Source organism: Hippopotamus amphibius, chromosome 3, assembly GCF_030028045.1.
Source record: "Hippopotamus amphibius kiboko isolate mHipAmp2 chromosome 3, mHipAmp2.hap2, whole genome shotgun sequence".
Lineage (NCBI taxonomy): Eukaryota > Metazoa > Chordata > Mammalia > Artiodactyla > Hippopotamidae > Hippopotamus > Hippopotamus amphibius.
In genome coordinates this window covers 182,291,544-182,311,031 of record NC_080188.1, presented here as the reverse complement: position 1 = coordinate 182,311,031, position 19,488 = coordinate 182,291,544, and the positions used below count along the sequence as shown (strand labels likewise).

Sequence of the window (19,488 nt, the reverse complement as noted above, 5' to 3'; positions counted from 1 at the left end):
TGTCCTGGTTTGCCTCGAGATCCTTTTTCTTCCTATTAGAGGGAAATACACTCCCATTTTCTCTCTCTCTCTCATACATATATATGTATGTGTACATATATATGTATCATTTTCTGTTTAAATAAGCATATAGATAGATAATATTAATTACATTTTGATCAGTGAGGCCACTCTCCTGGTGCAGCTTATCACAGAATAATAGCGAAGAAGGATCTTATCTAACACAATACAGGAAATGGTTTCTTTCTCCCCTAACTGCTAACCTTAGGGTTCTCTGTTAATCTCCCAGGACTACCATAACAAAGTACCCCACATGGCATGCTGTAAACAATAAAAACGTATATTCTCACAGTTCTGGAGATCGGAAATCCAAAATCAAGGTGTCAGCAGACCCATGCTCTGCCCAGAGGCTCTGGGTGCGGTGGGGGATGAGAGGGATGTGTCCCATACCTTTCTCTTAGCTTCTGCTGTTGCCAGCAATCCTTGCCTTGTAGCTGCACAGCTCCAATCTCTGCTTCTGTGGCCACACGGCTGTCTCCCTGTGTCTCCACACCGTCTTCCCGTGGTGCGTGCTTGTCTCTGTGACTCTTCTCCTCTCCTTATAAGAATACCAATCATATTGGATTAATACCAATATGACTCATCTTAACACATTACATCTGCAATTACTCCATTTCCAAATACGGTCACATTCTGAGGTTCTGGGAAAGACATGAATTGGGGGCCACTACTCAACCTAGTGCAGGTACCCTATGAGGCAGCAGCCAGAAAAACCTGCCATTTCTTTGTTTCTTTGAAGGGATATTTGAAAATAACTAAGTGAACCTGCAGAGGCTTCAGGAGTAGGTTCTGGTGGAAAGAACCAGGTGATCAGGGCTGACCCTTCTGGTCATACATCAGAACTCTTTTCCTACTACCTAGGACCTCTTCAGTCAGGTACACAGTGTTGATATATAATAATTGAGCTCTGTAACACAGAGTTTTATAGTTACATTCACAATCCCTTATCTTGAACTCTAGAATCTATAAAGAACTGAAAGGGGAATTTTTTGTTTTTCCTAAGTTGAGTACCAATTCTCTTCTGGCAGCAAAACCTGACCTGAATTGACATAGACCTCTTTATAACGTGGATATTCACATGTTTCACTGCAAAATTATTGTATTATATTAAGGGGTGCTGTCCAGACATCCCTTAACACTGGGAGTTTTATGTTATATACTGTAAATGCTCCCTATTACTTTTTTAAATTCTGAAAAAATTTCTAAACATGAATTCCCAAATGCATCCGGCTCCAAGGATTTTGGAAAAGAAAATACAGGCCTATTCTTTCAATTATTTTTAATCCAATCAAGTAGAAAAGCTCCCACCATTAGCTCTGAGTTCTTCTAGTTCAGTGGTTCTCAGACCTGCCTGCATACTGCAGTCACCTGGGGAGCTTTAAAAAATCCTAAGGCCTAGGCTTTACCACAGGCCAATTCAATCAGAATCACTGCAGGCAGGACTTAGGCATCATCATTGCTGAATCTCCCCAGCTAATTCCAATGTCTAATCAAGTTTAACAACAATGTCTGGTTCTAACTCAGTCATCCCCACAGTCCTCTCTGGTTGATCCAATCAGAAGACCATTCCAGCCCCTCCCGTGACCGGATCCTGATGACACCCCACGACCACGAGGCATAAACAGTTGCAAAAAGCAACTGAAATTGGTAAAAACAAAAGGAATTCACAGGTTATGGGCTGAATTGTGTCCCTACCCCCCACCAAAGTATATGTCCTAACCCTGAGGACCTTATTTGGAAATATGGTCATTGTAGTTAGTTGAGATGAGGTCATACTGGAATAGGGTGGGCCTTTAATCTGATACGACTAGCATTCTTGTAAGAAGAGTAGAAAAAAGGCACACAGAGAGGAGAAAGCCACGTGAAGACCCAGAGCTGCCTGGGACAAGACGGCCACGTGACAGCAGAGGCAGATATTGGAGTGATGCATCTAAAAGCCAAGGATTTCTGGCAAACATGGGAAGCTAGAAACCAGCAAGGAAGGATTTCAGATTTCAGAGGGAGCAAGGCCTTGCTAAAACCTTGATTTCAAACTTCTGCATTCCAGAAGTATGAGAATACGCTTCTGTTGTTTTAAACCACCTAGTTTGTGGTACTTTGTTCCAGCTGTCCTATGAAATGAATACACCCCACTTATGTCAATGAAGTACAGCCCTGTGTTTGGAATGTCCCCAGAGCTCTTGCACTCCACCATGAACAGCTAGTCATGGATGTCAAAGCATTGTAACTAGAGGTGAATTGAAGGGGACAGCTGTTTCACCGTGAGAAATGGAAATAGTCGTAACGAACATTTATTGAGTGCTTCATACTTTCCAGGCACACATGACCCACACTAGCTCATTTAATCCCAAACCTCCCTTTGAGGTAAGCACTATTTCGATTCTCATTTTAGAAAAGAGAAAGCTGAGGCTCCCAGAGATGAACTAATGTGCCCAATGCATTACAATAAAGAGAAGAAGAGCCAGGATTTGAACCCAGTGCTACCTGACCCTAAAGCACCTTCTCGCCATGTCAGCTTGGGAGAAGAATCTTGGTGAACCCAGGAATCTCATCAAGGTGACTTTCTTTAAGAAGCAGAGGCTTAGTTCGGCCCACTGCACGGCAAGAGTGGGAACCTCTGCTGTGACAAACACAGGAGTTTGGCATCCGGCTCTTGCAGCTGCCAAAGAGAATTAAACCAAGTGAATGAAAGCAAAGGAAAGACAACAACAAAAATGCCAGCACCAGCAGCAGCAGGAGGGAGGGCCCAATTACTACTGGTTGAAGTGTGAGGAAAATTAAAGCTGGTGATAGTTCAAGGTTCTGTTGAAATTCCAAAGCAGTGGGCTTGCATAACCATGAAACATGGAAATTAAAGTATTACTGATGTTCACACTGTTTATTTCAGGACTTCATTTTCCATCTCGCTTTGTCTCAACAAGTCTCAATTCAGTCACGCACTAACCACCACAGAGAAGGAAAAAAGACAGAGACGTGTGTGAGTGTGTGTACATTAAAAATGTAAATAAATTAGGAATAGGGAAAACTACAAAAAGCGTAATATAATCTACTTTGTTTCTGGCTATGCCCATGCATATTACGAGAACTGAAACAAATTGCAACCATGATAAAGTCCCAACAAATTTAAAACAGTTTTCAGGCAAAAGTTTTCTAAATTCACCAACCAAAAGCATTGATAACTTCTGAATCCTTGACAATAACAGTCACTAGATACACTGAGCATTTCCTAGGTCCCAGACGCAAACACAGTTAACCCCCATATGAACCTTCCAAAGAAAGCACAATTATCACCATTTTGGAGAGGAAGAAATTGAGCTAACAAAACTGGAATAACTGGCACCAGGTAATGAAGCTACTAAAAGGAAGAAACAAGATTTGAAACTGGGGCTGACTGTCTGATCTGAAAGCTAGATCTCCGAGTCACCCTATCATTTTTCTCTCACTGTACTTCTGCCCTCTAGTTGATACTAGCCACCCTGGGCTGTTCAACACCTTCCCTCCCCTTGGCACTTCTGGTAGTTCTGTAAGTGCTGTGTATGTGTTGATGACTAATTGCACAGCTTTATTTTTCTCAGACTAGAGGTTTGAAGTTATCAAATCAACAAAAGCAATCCAAGCTTACCTTCCCACACACTTGATGACAACGTCTTCTTCGGTGTGTTTGTACTTGAGGCAAACAATGGTTTTTCCCATAGCCTTTTTTTTTCTTTCTCTCCTTTTTTTCTTTCTTTCTTTTTCTTTCTTCCTTTCTTCCTTTCTTTCTTTCTTTCTCTCTTTCTTTCTTTCTTTTCTTTCTTTCTTTCTTTCCTTTTCTTTCTTTCCTTCCTTCCTTTCTTTCTCTTTCTTTTTCTTTCTTTCTTTCTTTCTTTCTTTCTTTCTTTCTTTCTTTCTTTCTTTCTTTTTCTTTCTTTCTTTCTTTCTTTTTTTCTTTCTTCCTTCCTTCCTTCCTTCCTTCCTTTCCTTCCTTTCTCTTTTCTTTCTTTCTTTCTTTCTCTCTCTCTTTCTTTCTTTTTCTTTCTTCTTCCGCTCTCTCTCTTCCTTCCTGCCTTCCTTTTGCCAGCAATTACTTTATTTTTTTAATTGGGGTATAGTTGTTTTACAATGTTGTGTTAATTTCTACTGTACAGCGAAGTGGACTTCCCTGTGCTATACAGCAGGTTCTCATTAGTTGTCTATCTATTACCATATTAGTGTATATATGTCAATATCAATCTCCCAATTCATCCTCCCACAGCCTTTTCAGAATAGAGTGACTGCACAACATTTCAATTAAGGCTCCTGTTCAATCTTCCTAACATAGTATTCACTAGCCAACTTGTAGTTTGAAAATTAAAAGAAAAACAATCATATCTGCATACCCAAATTTGATTTCACTTGGTTCCCTTAAACAAAAGAACAGGCCAAAGATGACTGTTGCTTTCCCACTGTACAACACAGTAGATTCCTGGGAGAATGGCAAACAGTAGATCGTTTTTATCACTCATCCCTTCAGAATATGGATAAAAGACTAAAAGATTAAATTCAGCAAAAGAAATGCCCTAAAGTAACAGGACCATCTTTTTAAAAGTTCAGGAATTTTGTAAAGATTTACAAAAATGAAAACAGTAAGAAAGCCAATTGGAAAACTTAAATTTCTGAGTTTGTTCTGAATAAACAATATTTGGAGAAAATTTTGCCTCACTGATCATGATACTTTCTGATCAATTGACAACGATGGTTATAGAGAAAGAGTTCTGGGTCAGAGATGGTGTTACTTGTTCACCATATCCTGTTTCATATTCCTCATTCCTGAAAATAATAAAATGCTATATTTTCCCACCCCTTGAAGGGTGGTAAAGGCATATGATGAGTTCTAGCCAATAAATTGTGAAGAGAAGTGACAAGTCATTTCCAGGATGAGGCCTCCTGGAGGAAATTCAATTCTCTATTGCCCTCCCTCAGTGATCAAGGAGGTCTCATACCGAGATGCTAGAGACATAAAATCCTCTGCATTGTTGAGCCCTGGAAATCTTTCCCTGGAGAGTCACTGGAACCTGTAGCAGATTTCATGTGAGTGAGGAAGATAATTCAACAGGAAAATCATTTAGGCCTGGTGTTTTCTTTGTGGAAAGGGTTTTAAGAAGGAACTTTGATTCTTTAATAACTAGAGTGATATTTTGAAATTAAAGTATTACTGATGCGCACAATGTGTATTTCAGAATGCCATGCTCCATTTCACTCTGTCACAACAAATCTTGATTAAGTCATGCACTTACCACCATATTTATAAGCAACTTTGTCCATTTTTCCTCTATTTTTGATCTTGTTTTGTATTTCATTGACTATTTTACTCTTGTATTTATTATTTCCTTCTTTCTACCTCTTTTGGATTTGCATTGTTTTTTTTCCAGCTCCCTAAGGTGGAAAAGTCTTAAGGACTTCCTGGGTCATTGATATTAGACCCCTCTTTTTCAAATTAAGCATTTAATGTTCCATGTGTACTTGAAAAAAAGTATATCCTCCAGCTGTTGTCTGGAGTGTTCTGTGACAATTAGGTAAAGATGATTGATAGCATTGTTTATTGAAATCTTCTATATCTTTAATATCTTTTTTCTTAAGTTGTTCTATCGATTACTTAGAAGATGGTATTAAGAATCTTACACTACAATTGTGCATTTTCCTGTTTCTCCCTATGATTCTGTCAATTTTTGTTTCATGCATTTTGAAGTCCTGTTATTAGGTGCATATATATGTCTTCCCAATAAACTGGCCCTTTTATCATTACAAAATATTCCTCTATCTGGGAATCTCTTGTCCTGACATATTCTTTATCTGATATTGACAGTCACCTTAGCCTTCTTATTTGCCTTCAACTTATCTGTTTTTTATATTTAAAGTACATATCTTATAGATAGAATGTAGTCGGGTCTTTTTAAAAAGCTAACATGACAATGCCTTTTAATTGGTGTGCTTAGAGCATCTACACTTAATATCAGTTTCAAGATAGCTGGATTTAGGTCTACCATTTTACTATGTGCTTTCTGGTTGTCCCCTAAATTTTTGTTCCTCAGTTCCTCCTTTTCTGCCTTCTTCTAGATTAACTGAATACTTTTGGAATTCAATTATAATTTATCTATTGGATTTTTATCAATATCTCTTTACATTAATTTTTTGTGGTTGAGATTATAACATAAATCTTTGACTTTTTAGAATCTACTTAGTGTAAATATTGCATTACTTTCCCCCAAAATGTAAGAGGCTTGCAAATATATATGGCCATTTACCTCTTTCTTTGTCCTTTATGCTATATTTGTCCCATGTACCAGATCTATATACACTGCAAAACTCCATAATAAATTATTGTGATTTTTACTTTAAAACTTCTTTAATTAAGAGGAAAATATCACCTATTGAATTTGACATTATGATGTCCAGGGCTCTTCATTTCTTCCTGAAGACCTGATCCCATCTGGCATCACTTTCTTTTGTCTTGAAGAACTCCCTTTAGCACTTTTTATAGTGTAGGTTTGCTGGCAACAAATTCTCCTACTTTGTTTTTATCTGAAAATGTTTGTGTTTTGATTTCATTATTTTTTTTCAGCTTTATTAAGGCATAACTCATTCCTGAAGAATAGTTTTATTTGATATAAAGTTCTGTGTTGAGAGTTTTTTCCATGTAGCCCTTAGAAATGTTGTTTCATTCTTTTCTGGACTTCACTGTGACTTATGAGAAGTTAGAAACAGTTTTAATCAAATTGTTGTTCACCTGCATGCCTGTCTTTTTTTCGTCTGCCTGCTTTCACAATTTTCTCTTTATCTTTGTTTTTAGCAGTTTGACTATGTTATGCACAGTTGAGTTTCTTTGCATTTATATCTTTCTCATTCATAGAACTTTTTCAATCGTAAATTAATTTTTAAAATTTTTATCAATTTAGATAATTTCATTGTTTTCTCAGATTTTTTTTCCTCTATTATCTATCTCCTCTTTTTATGAGGCTACAATTAGGCCTTTTGAAATTGTCCCACTGGGTCCTAAGACTTTGTTCATTCTTTTCAAGAAACTGTTTTTTCCTCTGTTGTTTAGATTGGATAATTTAAATTCATTTATTTCTATGTTTACTATCTTTTTGTTCTATCATTTCCAATGTACTGTTAAGCCCATCCAGTGATTTTTTTTTTTATTCAAGATATTTTATTTTTCAGTTCTAGGAGCTATATTGAATTTTTATAGTTTATATTTCTGTTAGGATTTCATACCTTTTCAGTAATTATGAACATAGTTTTCTTTATATTTTTTAGCATAGGTGTAATAGTTGTTTTAAAATCCTTGCCTGCTAATTTCAAACTTAATGTTTTTTCTGGATATTGTGGGTTTTGTTTTTTGGATTTTTTTATTGTGGAGAGTCTGGATTATGTTATTTCCTTCAAAGAGTATTAATCATTCTAGAGCAGATAGTTAAACTGGATGGAACTCAAACTACAAATTCTCTCTCCCCTGCACTCAAAAGCAGACTCCCTTTGCCATTCTTTTATCAAAGGCTACGTTGTTTGGAGTCTGGTTCTTGAAGCCAGAAGTCTGATGATTTTCTAGCTGAGTTTCAGCCCTATAGAGCTTACACTGGGGACTGCCATCAGCCGAAGAGTATTTAAACATTTGGAAACTCACCCAGAGTTCTTCCCTTCTTCTAAGTGTTGACTTAGCTCCAGTATTTTCCTGATTTGGACTTTTTCACAAGCCTTCAGGTATTAGTTCTTTAAATGTCACCTAGTGTTTACAAGTATTACTTGCTGTAGTGTTAGTACAATATGAGCTAATTGGATATTACGAGAGGCAATACCTCTCATGAATGAGAAATAAGCTTTGTGTTACCCACTGGTATTAGGAAGTGACTTGTACTGAAGCATGATTTAGGCTATTTTGAGTAGTACAAGGTAACAACTACAGTATTTTTGTTTTGGAAGCAGAGCTACTTGAGTTTTTATATAAAGTATTTAAAAACATAATGTCATTTTTACTGGCTTTCATAAATTTGCTGTGGGACATCGATCTTGCAAAATAAAATTTGCTAGTCACAGTACTTTTCAGAAGAGTAACCCTGGCAAAGTGTAATAGATTATTTTATTCATCACTGATTTTCTTAATATTAGTACCATATCTTCCTGCCCATGGAGACATCCTAAATCTTTTTTCTTCACAATTTAAATTATTCTAGACACTTTATATTTTTAAAACTTAAAACTTTAAACCACACCAGCTAATTCTTTGTGTATTTTGTTTCATTATAGAATGATGCTGGGCTTCTTTCCCTCTCTATAATCTATGTCTACTCCTCCCAGTCACAGGAGCCTAGATTGGTAAAACTAATTTCATCTCAAACAATCCAACAGAATTATTATAGTAATTAAATAGCTTTTACTTTGCACTTTTATTTAACATTTGCCAATACATTATCGAACCCCCACTCTTTACAAATCCATCATTTCATTCCAATCTTTGATAGGTGAAGGTAGGGCTACCTGTGGCTTGCATATTCACTATTAGGAAATAAAACATACAGTGTTTAGGAAATCATACAATATTGTCCAACTTCACACATTGAGATCCTATAGTTTAGCTTATTAAAAAATACTCAAGACAAGTTGGGGATTTAGGTAATTGTCCAGATTCTCCCATGGATGTACGAATCTCACTTCTCCATTCTTAAATATCTGCTTGTAATTTAAGATAAACAGAAAAGTTTGTTCCCATTTATTGCCCATCTTTTCTTCCATCCTTTCATTTACTCTGTCCTTTTTGTTTCTCACCCCTCTGGTCCCACCTTTTCTGGCTGGTTGTCAGTTCTGCTCCCAGCGGCTCCCTACTGCAATGGTACAGGTCATTACAGTTTCTCATTTAAAGGAAAAGAGTAGACGAGAAAAGAAACCTATTCTGCCCTCAGGTGTGGGGTCCGTGAGAACATTTTTTCACACCACCTAGATTTAACTATTCTATAAGCATTATGAGAGAAAGTCTGCACCCTTCTCATATTCTTACCTGGTATGTGTCCCAACCCTACAGAAGAAAGGAGGAGAAAAGTCTAAAACATCATGACACCTACACAAGGTGTTGCAATAGGTACAGTGGAGGAATGGTGAATGAAAACCCAAGTCTAGTGGGAAGTCACGCCTACATATGCAAATAATTCTAACCTAATGTGGAATAGATCAGAACAGCAGGATTTATAACATAATCAAGTACTAGGAAAGGAGTACAACTCTGCTACTTTGCCTAGAGGGTTTCAGGAAGTTTTTAACACAAGGGTGTGACATTTGAACTGAATTGAACTGAATCACTCCATTAGCCCTCAGTGTGACAGTTCTTTCTGCCTGCAGCACCCTTTCCCAATTCTTTCTTCGCATGACTGATAACTATCCTTCAGATATTTACCTAAGTGTTACCTAGTTACAAGAATCTTCATGATCACACCTTCCATGATGATAAACTACCACTCTACCACAGCTACCTCTTAATCTTCTTCCTAGAATGAATCACCTTCTTTATTGGTGATGTATTTAATCTTTTTAGCATTCATTTGTTTATTGTCGGTTTCACCAACTTAAATGTAGGCTCCATGAGGGCAGGAATCTGCATCTTAGTCACTATTATATTCCTGGTGCCTGTAGCCTCATGTCTAGCACGTAGCTGAATAAGTATTTCTTTCTTTCTTTAATTTTAATATAGTTACTCGTATGTATGTCTACCATCTTCATTAGATTGTGAACCTCTCTCCAAAGAGAATCCAGTTGTAATCATTTTCCAATTTATTTTTTGTATGGCCATTTCTCCTGACCTCGCACATGTGGTAGGTGCTCAATAAGTTCTTTGTGCATAAATACAGATTGTTCATTATTCTTCCTTTATCCACTACTTTTATTAGAAGGAAGGTTAAAAAAAAGTTCTAGGCTGGAAATTTTTTTTTAATTTATCAGAAAGTTTAAGGAAAAAAAAAAGTTGTGCTGCTCCAACTTAAGTAAAAACAGTTCTGCCATTTCACAGGAAGAAAAACAAAGAATCTTTGAGACAACTTTCTATATTTAATTGGGAACAAAATAGCGACAAGATGAAATATTCACGAATGTGACCACTAAATAGAACCCTGTTGAAAATGTTTTGATTTTTATCCTTGGACATATCTTGTTAAATTAGCAGTTTACAAGGTGACCAGAGATGACATTTCCTCCCTGCCAATGTTTGGTACATTCCCTTTGCCTGAAACGTGGCAAATATCTTGAATTTATGCCTTGATGTCCTAATTTTAAGATGACATTTTGAGGCCCTTCAAGTGACAAATCTACCAGCATGAGGATGCGTTAGAGCCAATATAGGTAAGTATAAACTTTAAAGATTAAGCACTGTCTGAATTTAAAACCTATACTTGGTCATCATAAAACTTTTTAAAATTTTATGCCTTAGTAGGACTTTTTATAGCCTAGTACCCACTTCCTGTCATAATAATCTTGGTCACTATGATGTCCCTGATGCCTATCCTCATGTCAAATGCTATAAAAGATACCTTGATCCTGGTTTATCTTCTGACCAGAGTTAAAGAAACTGCTATGAAGGTCAACTGAATGATAAACATTTGGCCAGAGCCTTTGCTGTTGAGTGAATTTAAAGTGAACAAATATTGAATACCTACTATGTGCGCAGCCAGAATTAAATAGGTATCACTGGTTCCGTCATTGTGTGCAGTCTGGGAGGAGATGCTGGCATCAAAGCAGGAAATTGCAGTTCCACATGGTGAGGCTAGAACAGGACATACACGTGGTGCCGGGACAGCTCTTAGGAGGGGCACCCAATCAACAAGTCACCAGGAAGCATGTTCCCCAGCTGCATGTCACATGCTATAAAAGATATCTTGATACTGCTTTATTTTTTCAAGAATAATCTGTATCTTCAGAATAGCTTTTCTTTAAGCATTGGTATCACACTTGTATTTATTAAATTTTATTCTTAGGATACTCGGTCTTGATTGTGTCAATCTATCCTATGTCTAAATTAAACTGGTGCTCACATAACAAAGCCACCTCTGAACTCCAGGTTATGAGAGTTCCCTGCTGCTAAAAAGACACATGCTAAGGCTAGTTTTGTCACTCAGTAACTAACCTTCAGTGTATGAGACCAAGACTGATCTGCTTTACATCTCCAGAGTAATTATTATAGCAAGTATCTGGTGCAAGAAAATTTTTGAATTGGTGGGGTCTGAATTTATGAGGTGAACTAAACTTGATGTAGAAAAGCAATCAAATTTTATAAAGCATAAGTACGAGAGAAAGCTGAAGTCACATCAGGATAATACCAAGTTCTACTGTGGCATATCTGGAGAAGTTCCAAAGCAGAGATCTCATGGAGATACAGGCCATTGGAGATAATATAGTCAGATTTAAAAATTCTACCTACCTTACTCACATGACCCACTAGTACTGAGCACTCACTCTCTCCCAGCAACCAGGGCAATTAAGAGCTTATTGTACGTATTGGCTTAGATGTTTTTCTTTACCTAATATGAGACTGAGAGTTTCTTGACAGTTGGGATCAAGTCTTTGAATACTAACATCTAACATAGTAGTAACATAACTGTGGTACATAAGGCAGGTTCAATCAACATTGTCCATTAATTGGTTGAACAATTAATTAAAAATGCTGAACATTAAGCAGATTCAATAGCTCCCTGAAGACAGCTCTCTCTATGAACAGTTTGTTTTGTTCACGTTTGATTCCAGAGCACTTAAAGACACTCAGTACATTTTTCTTGAATGAGTGAGTAGTCACTCATATCTATGCACAGTAAAGTAGATATGTCTCCACAGACAAAAATTTATCAGCAGAGTGAGAATCCTGCAGACATTTAAAAGATGCTTAGAGTTGCAGGAAGTGCCCACGAAGGCTGCTTAATTCAAATTCTCATGTCTCAAAAAAGGAGAAGCTTCCTTTACTTGGGTATTCCCTTTGCTTGTCCACTTGGGTGGTGAGAAGTGAACAAGCAGTAACAAGCAGTGGAAAGTATATCTTGCGTGAGCAGAGGAATAAAAAAATAGGGTTTTTCAGCCTCCAACCGAGAAACATAGTTTACTTATTTAGGATGGAATTTTATTTGCACATCAAGATCTATCCAGCCAGGATTAGAGCCATGTGAGAAAGAAAAAAAAAAAAAAAAATCCCAACCATCACAACACTGGCAAAAAAACACATTTTCACAGGTTAGCAATAAAGCAAAACATTTTTCATTCTTGCCTCAAATTTTTGGCACAGCCAAGGGACAATTTTCTCAAATAGGAGGGAAGAATAAAGAGAATGGCAACATGTAAGTAGAGTAATCATAAACTCTGGAGAAGGGTGAATATGCTAGATGCTGGTCAAAGGCCTGATTTTTTTGAGGAGTCCTTAGCAGGGTTTCTTGCTTGCTTTCGTGTCTGTTTCTTTCTTTTCACTGAAAGGCATATTTTCCTAGCCATTAAGATTTATAGTTTTCTGCCAACTACTTCACTGGAACAAGTTTTCCCTTTAATTTCACAATGCACATATTAGACTGTAATGTACCCATAAAATTTTCTTCTCGGATAGTGCTTACAAAACGCATTTCTTTAGGACTCAAGACGGACAGGAATACGGCATATGCCATTTGGAACCAAGTATGGCTCCCACTTATTTATTAGGCGAGCGTGTTGGTGCCGCTGTCGTTTTACCTAAAGGTCAAATTTAATAAATGAAACACATCCAGGTTGGGACAAGCACATAATCTAATGGTTTTCTAGAAAAATAGGTCTGTCACTGACTTCTCTGGTTCATTTGGTCTTCCGTATGGCTTACCTATTAGCTGGGCTCGGAGAAATCCATCTTCCTTTTCCCATCATTGCCAGACGTATGGACTTGGTGGCATTCGCCACAGTACTCTAAAAAATGAAGGTTTAAAAAGGGATTTAAAAAGAGAGAAAATTTCTTAATCGTGCTTTCTTAACTTTTGGTGAACAGTTGGTTTAAATTTCCAAATCACTCTTTTCAAAAGCATAGTATCAAAACACATGCAAAAAATAAAAGTCTAAATAAAGCACAATAAATTATTTCACTGCTAAGGTATTAGATTTCAAAGAGAGAAGAGAGTACACGTAAGGATGTTAGAGTGGACTCTATTGGATCTTTGGGAATTGCTGTCAGATATTGATGAAAACAGAGAGACTGTAGGAGATCAGATAAAAGAGAGAAATGATTACATTTGGAAGAACAATGTGGACTACAGGGCCAACAGAGATTTCAAATGTAAGCTAACAGCAACCCACCAAAGAACAAAGTTGGAGCCAGTCCCACATCTTTTACCACATTTACAATCATTCAGCATCTGTAAAAATTTTTACGTAGCATTTTTCCTCATTTCAAAATTTGCAAAATACATATTTAATAGGTTTAGCATGTCAGTCAGTCATTTTGTCCACGGGCAGTGAAAAGGATTTGTGTTTTTTAAAAATGAGCTGGGTTTTGATGCTGTTGCCCTTTCAGCTCTCCCCTAGCCAGCAGTAATCATGGCTGATTCACAGCCAGAGATGCTGTAAGCAATGTGTTCTGTACATTTCAGCATCCACGCTGCTGAGAAAACCCATCATCTTATACTTTCATCTTCTTTCTCCCAAGTTTCACAACCCAGCAACCTGGAACAGAGGGAGTGCATTTTCAAATTGCTTACTGTCCTCTTTACTTTACCAAAAATCACCAGAGAAAAAAAGATAAGAAAGATTTTCCCAAAACATGTTTTCCTATCCGATAGGAATATTAACCATTATATTCAAAATGATCAAAGACGATTCAAACTGAAACACAATTTGAGAAAATAATAATTGAAAAGCCAGCTGGGACAGTAACTGGGAAATTGAGCTGGGTCAGCCAGTTCTGCAAAGGCAGGATTGTCAAGTACACCTGGACTGAAAGCCCCCTTTGTGATGACCTCATTATATTAAGACAATTTGAAGTGGTCACAGCATGAGTAGCTGTCTGTTTCATTTCAATTATATAGATATTACTTCATCACAAGATGCAAGCTTTTCAAAGTGCTCCCAGTTGCATTCTGTCCTTTCTTCCTATCCCTAGTTGTCTGTATTTACACCAAGCTAACAATTGAAAAGAAAAAAGATAGTATTAATAGATGTCAAAGGCATGCTAGAAGGGCATCCTCAACCAATTAATTAATAGCATAGATCCTACTCCTCCTATAGCTTAGATCAATTACAACAGAGATTTGCTTCTGGATGGAGCATCAGTACATCTACTGTGGGGAATGAGCACCTCAATTAATAGCTGATTGTCTTTGGATTGGAGACCTTTCCTATGTTTGTGGGCAATAGAAAAGAAATACGGAAAGAAATTTGTAGGTGAAAACCTCTCAATGCTACCCAAATTGTACTATCATTTATAAACCCTAAACGGATTTGGTATCAAAACTTTGGGGTTTCATAAACAGAGGTTTGGAAAGCTTTTCCACTCAGCTCATTTCATCTGCCATCTGTAACAACCCCACAGTGACTCCATATTTATGCAACTCTATATTCCAGAGTTTCATAACAGAATACTATGACTTGCATTTGAATTACAAAAAAGAATTATGCAGATGTGGTATAACATAGAGCATTTCCTTAGTGGAGATAGTTTAGGAAGGGGGTTTATTTTCCTAATTTGTTTTCTCAGATATGAAGTCTTCCCAGTTTCACTGGAAGTAGAAAACATAGCCCAGGGTAGTACAGCATTATTAGAGAATTTACATCTGTTGGTACTTTTCAGTCATATCCCTAGGACAGATTTTTGAATTGGTTTCAATCTTGATTAGAGCCGACACAATGAACAAAAAAAATATTTCTACACAATGGCAAATCCTAACTGAAAATAATATTGTTTCAGTTTGGAAAAAAAAAGATTTTTCAAGGAAAGCCTTCCACTTTGTATTTTGAAAGAAAAAAAAGTACTAGCGAGAATTAGTGTCTTCCTCATAAGAAGTGACATTTTCCTCTGAGATGACTTAACTGGCATGATGGTAAGAATATGTGCAAAATAACTTTTTAGTTAACATGTCTTACAATTCTATAATGAGTCCATGTTACGGCTCCTTGGGTGTTTTTCTTTCCAGGGTCTCTCATCACATTCTAGTTTCTAGATAATAATCTAGTATTGTGGTTAGTGAAAGTGATCAGGGGTGAAACATCCTGGGCCTGAGATCTCAACCAATTCCTTACTAACTGTGAGATTAGCAAGTTACTCAATTTTCCTTAGCCTCTGTTTCCTTATCTATAAAATAGTGGCCATATTTCTTCCATTGTAAAATTGTTGTGAAACTGAGACAATGTGTAAAAAATGCTTCACTCATTGCCAAGTATATAATAATTGCACTATATTTAATATTAAACTGGCAAAATTTTTATAAGAAGAGAGTGATTATCTGCTGCTTAGTAATCTGGCTAAGGAAAACTACAAGCCTTGTAAAATGTCGAAGCTCACTCCCCCGCCCCCAGCCAGGACAAGATCCTCAGCCTTCCAGCACATGGGTACTGCTCATGACCTCTTCCTACACCCAGTCAATATGTTATTACTATTTTATCAAGTAAGTTAAAACTTCTTTCCTCTTAAACCCACACCCTCCTCATTGATCTAAGCTCTCTATACCTTAATGGGCAGAAGGACTTTCTCCCAATGTTTTATTTTGTTTTCACTCTACCCTAATGACCACTCCTCAAATCCAAGTTTGTTATCCTGGAACTATTATTGCTGTAAATCAAATTCCAAAGAAAAACAGTATCAGTAGACTTCTTTTCACTTAATGTACTATCAAACAATATGAAACACATATCTAACAAAACACGTCCTCAGTCTATGAAGAAATGCCCGTAGGTTGACCCACAAATTTGGTTTCACATCACTGACTCCTCTAAGAAAAAGAAACAAAATAAGAACAGAGCACCCCTGCTGATTATTTTTGAAGAACCTCCCTCATGTGATGGAGATGTGTTCAGCTGTAAGAGGTTTTTCAAATGGGTGTTGTTTAGTTGGTTTCTTATTATTAAATTGTCTGTTTTTATTCACTTTAGGAGTGTGACAGATGAAAATATTCAGCTTTCAAAAGCTCATAGGCATCAGTTATCTATCGCTATATAAACAACTACCCCCAAATTTAGTGACTTACAGGAGTGACCATTTTATTTGCTTATTGTCCTATATGTCAGCCATTTGGGCTGGGCTCAGCTGGGAGGTTCTTCTGCTTCTCTTACCTAAGGTCACTTATGAAGCTTCAGTCAACCAGTGATGAAACCGGAGCATTTAGGGATAAGTTGGCCTCACTGACATCTCTGGAGATTGGTGGTAACAGTTGGCTGGGACACATGTCTCCAGCAGGAGAATTGGGCTGGTGGCTAGGTTCCAGAGTACAAGAGCAGAAGCTGCAAGACCTCCTCAGAATTAGGTTCACACACCAACCCTTCTACTGCACTCTGTTAGTCAAGGCAAGTCATGTGGCCAAGCCCAGAGGCATGCATACAAAGAGAGGAATTATAGCAGCCATGTTGCAAATAATCCACCAAACCACATAAACTTTTATAAGAATAAATTAAGCCATATTTAATTTCTATTCATCTTCCCAATTCACTTAGCTGACTTTGTTTCTTACTATACATTGTGCCCAAGTGCTAGTGATACAGAAGGGGATATACATATGTACAGCTCTTGCTCTAAGTGTTTTCATGTCTGCCAAAGAAGAAAGTTGTGTAGACTTCCTGGATGGTGACTGGCTCAGTGACCATGTGATGCAATTAGTTGTGTTCAGCTAAACTGCTGAACCTGTTCAGGCATTGAAGAGATGTGTGTCATTCATCACAAAATGGACTGGGCAAGAAAGTTTGCAGGTGTTTATAAACCCAACTCATTACTTCATGACAACAAATGAAGAGATATTTCAACAAATCATGAAATATTTTTTGCTGAAACTGAGTCAATTACATTTACATCACACTTGAGCGATAGCACAGGTTTTTGATCCTTATTTGAAGGAGATTAGGGTGGTAGTTAAGAACTTGGCTACAAAAAGGAAAGGAAAGGAAAGCAAAGCAAAGCAAAGCAAAGGAAAAAATATATGTCTCTATATTCTCACTGTAAAATAAAGGCTATACAGTAATCTACCTCATACAATTATATTGTGGGATAGACAAAAGAAAATGTGAAGTGTGTAAAAATTCTCATCTTCATATATAACAATATTATTTTATAACTAATGAAGAAAAAGGACCCTTTTTCAGCACTGTCTGGGGAAAGATGCAAAATTTAAACTCGAGTGTCCACAGTTTCTTTCCTTTACCCTCTGCCTTTCAAGGATCTTGGAAAACCAAACAAAAATTAATAAAAGGTTGTAGATGTAGTATACTGGTTTGAATTGGGAGTCAACTTTCTTTTCTTGAAACATTTTTTTACTGGATATATAACATGGAGAAAGAGAGAGAGAGAGAATGTGTGTGTGTGTGTGTGTGTCTTCTACTGATGGTAGCAAATGATTCTGATTTTCTTTCTTTCTGATAGAAACTCTGCTTTCTTGTAATAGATGTTTTTTAATCCCTTACTCCCCAAGATGTATTGAGTATGGCATAACAGAAAGAAAGAATACCTACCTGACATACTCTAAATTCACTGTAGGGTCAAACACTGCCAATTCAGAAACAAGGACTGAAATCCATGACATAAGAATGAAGGTCACATTTCTGTGTTTTCAGTTAAGATATGCCAGGACTCTGGTATTTAGGCCCAAATTTCCAATGTGAGAAACTGGTTTTTACCTATTCCAAAGTTGTGACATTGTACCAATTAAAGAATAAAACATCTCTCTTCACTGTGGACACTACCAGCTAATGTCAGGAAACTCTTGCAGCTGACAATGTCTGATTCTAGGTTGTGATTGTTGGATTTTGGTTGGGTATGTCATCACTTGAGCATTATTTAAATATGTTTCTCCTTTTAATTCAATTTCCTGTTTTGTTTTCTCAAAACCATAAATTGTCTCTTAAGAAATTTTACAAAATGCATATTGTTCTCCCGTGAGACCTGTGCTATTCTTCAACTGGGCATTGCCTGCCAAATGACATTTTTTTTTGAAAAGTTTTCCCTTTATTGGTTTTGCATAATGGTTGCAACAATTTTCAAGTAATGAAAAAGGAATGAAGAATGTTTGTCCTTTCCAGCACATAGCCACAATGTTAATGTTAAAACAAAGCAAAACAAAACAAAACCCCACTCTCAAAGTGGTCTTGGACACCCAGCCGCCCTCTTCCCAGCTTCCTTATTTGGATTTAAGATGTTTCCTATCTTTTTCCCTCCTGTTCAAAATAAACTATTTATGCTTAAAGAAAATCTGTCATGTAGGACATCTGTAGTAATGTTCTTGTGGTTTGGGTTGGACCCTAGCTCCACTAGCAACTAGTGTAGAATCCATGGGGGACACAAGGTAACTTCTCTGAGCCTATATTGTGTCATCTGTAAACGAGGACTATTGGAGTTTACTTCACTGGATTGTTTTGAAGATTAAAGATAAGGGTGCCTCACACAGCATGAGCTGAAGCTAAATGTGAATCTATTGTCTCTTTTAGGGATGAAATGACCATTTTCTGCCCTCAAGGTGCCTTGGGTAGATGGAGTTGGAGAAAGACACAGTGGAGGGGCAGTGATGAAAGACAAGCATACTGGGGAGATACACTGAAAGTGAGGGACCAGATCCCCCCCTCCTGGATGGCAGAAAAGGATAATGGATCTGGATAAAATGGGGTCCCAACTCAGTTTTGTATCTACAACAGCACATAATAGGCACTAAGGACTGTCTGCTGAATTTTTTATTGTCCACACGTGAATTACCATGCACAGGAACCTATAATAGAAGTCCATAAGCTATAGCTTGTGGGCCAAATCTAGCTCACTGTCTATTTTTGTAAATAAAGTTTTACTGGGATAGAGCCATACCTATTTATTTAGGTATTGTTTATGCTGCTTTTGTGCTACAATGGCTAATTGAGCCTTTGCTGCAGAGACCTTTTATGGCCAACAAAGCCAAAAATAGCTACCATCTGGCCCTGGTCCTATACAGAAATTTTACCAAACTCTGGCCTATGGAATTGAGTTACCTATTCACTCTGCCTGAATAGAAGTCTACTGAGGAACCCTTATTTCACATGCCGTGTGTTTCTTTGAAGACTGTGTTTCAATGTAAAGGCTTCAATTTCCCATGGGAATTACTGACTTACTGCTTTTTTAAAGGAGAACATAATTTTACAAAAAAAAGGAAAAAAAAGAGTACCTATGATGTGCAGAGCCATGTCACTAGCTGCAGTAGGCATTTTGAAAAGATGAAGGAAGGGTACCATATGTAGAGGCTGACCAGGGCCTCGAAGTGGGCCCCTCCA

At 37.2% G+C, this 19,488-nt stretch overlaps 1 long non-coding RNA gene across 1 annotated transcript in view; it reads right to left on the bottom strand.

The window, feature by feature from the left end:
• The window catches only part of LOC130849915 (uncharacterized), an 82,409-nt gene extending 81,758 nt beyond the window's left edge, over positions 1 to 651 (bottom strand). Inside the window, exon 1 of the long non-coding RNA XR_009052809.1 lies at positions 451 to 651. This is a non-coding gene — a long non-coding RNA (uncharacterized LOC130849915). The remainder of the gene's footprint in view (positions 1 to 450) is intronic.
• Positions 652 to 19,488: the final 18,837 nt, after the last annotated feature.